The sequence below is a fragment of the Tribolium madens genome, unplaced genomic scaffold (assembly GCF_015345945.1).
Source record: "Tribolium madens isolate multiple individuals breed KSU strain unplaced genomic scaffold, Tmad_KSU_1.1 Scaffold_91;HRSCAF=231;Tcas5.2_LG7, whole genome shotgun sequence".
NCBI classification, from domain to species: domain Eukaryota; kingdom Metazoa; phylum Arthropoda; class Insecta; order Coleoptera; family Tenebrionidae; genus Tribolium; species Tribolium madens.
The window spans coordinates 3,450,467-3,452,083 of record NW_025401063.1 but is presented as its reverse complement, the minus strand read 5'-3'; positions in this window follow the sequence as shown (position 1 = coordinate 3,452,083).

Here is a 1,617-nt window from a genome sequence, read left to right as displayed (position 1 = left end):
TTTTAACAATATTTTTGGTTGGTTAATATTATTGATGATACAGTTTTGTTTTTTCCAACAATTATCTTATTTGCACAGTTTGACCGTCACTAATACGACAGAAAATACCATCTTAGGTGTTATATTGAAAATAACGCATGTTGCTTGGCACATGGTTAGTCAGATGTTTCTCTATTTTTTTGAATAAACATTTCTTCACTTTTAGGTAGGGACATTTATTGGTGTCTTTTTGTGCGATCTGATACAACAAAGAGTTAAAAATATGCAAATGGTAGCGCACGAAATTGCAGCAAATTGTGTAGAAGGAAAAGAATATGAAGAAATAAAAATTCTTGTAGATGTTATAAACAACACTTTTCCTCACTTTACAGCCGCCAGATTTTTTGATTTAAATCGAAAAACGATTCTTGGTGTACTTAATGCTCTCCTTACGTTTTTAATTGTTGCGATTCAATTTGATTCATTTTGAGACAACTTGAAAGCTCTAAAACTTAAAGTGCCATAGTATTTTTGTAGATACAATAAGTCCAAATGGACTTATGGACTTAATCAAATGATTAAGATAAAGAATTTCCATTTAAAATCTTATGATTTTGATTGGTATTTGGATTAGTGACAAATCTTCTTTGTTGATATAGTGTTATTTTATTTAAAAGATTAGATTTAAACTAATACATGTTTTTAAAAGTACAAGTAAAGTCTGTTATTTTAAATCGAAATGTCAAACAGTCTTAACGTTGGCACTCCTAGCAAATTTATTCATAATAATTTTAATAAAGGAAGTTGGCAGTCCCGGTTTTTGATTTAATTTAAAAAAAACGTCATTAAACGACAGCCAAAGAAAAACGTCGAAGAAAATTTAGAAATGAAAACACAAATTGGGTACCGCGCATAATTTTTGGAAATTTGAAGACGAAAAGTCTGCAAGCAGAAGGCAGGAAAAGACCAGATTAAAATTTGAAAAACTTTCTAATTTAAAGTATAAAATTAACACTTTATTACTTTTAAGAATATCTACGAATTAATTTAAAATTTGGATTGAAATTCCAGTGGCAAGTTTTTATTGTTGACAAACATATGTTTCATAGTTGCTTGTTGTAAATACAAGACGATAAAATTGTATTTTATCTTTGACTAATTAGAATTACGTTTGAAAAGATAATTCATATTATTATTACTTCAATACTAATAAATATTTCTAAAATTGCGAATGCATAGGTGTTTCTCAATATTTTCAACAATCAAGACTGACTATTATCAAAATCACAATTTGTATCACGAGTTTGCGTATTTTGTTATTTTTATAAGTAAATATCTATAATAAACAAAAAAAATTAACAACACTTTTTCTGGAAAATTATAAATTTAAAAGCTTCACACATTTTTATACAAGTATGTTATTAAAATATTCAAGTTGCGAGTGATGTTAATGTAAAAATCAATAATACTAATAATCAATAATAAAATTTTTGGTTTTAATAAATATTTAAATTCATGTTATGTTGAAATCAAAGCCACAAGGCAGAGGTTCTAGTCCCTTGTCCTCTTTCAGACATATTTTGAACACAATGTCATTAAAATTAGTAAATCTTGTTTTCAAATTTGGAAGTTTACTAG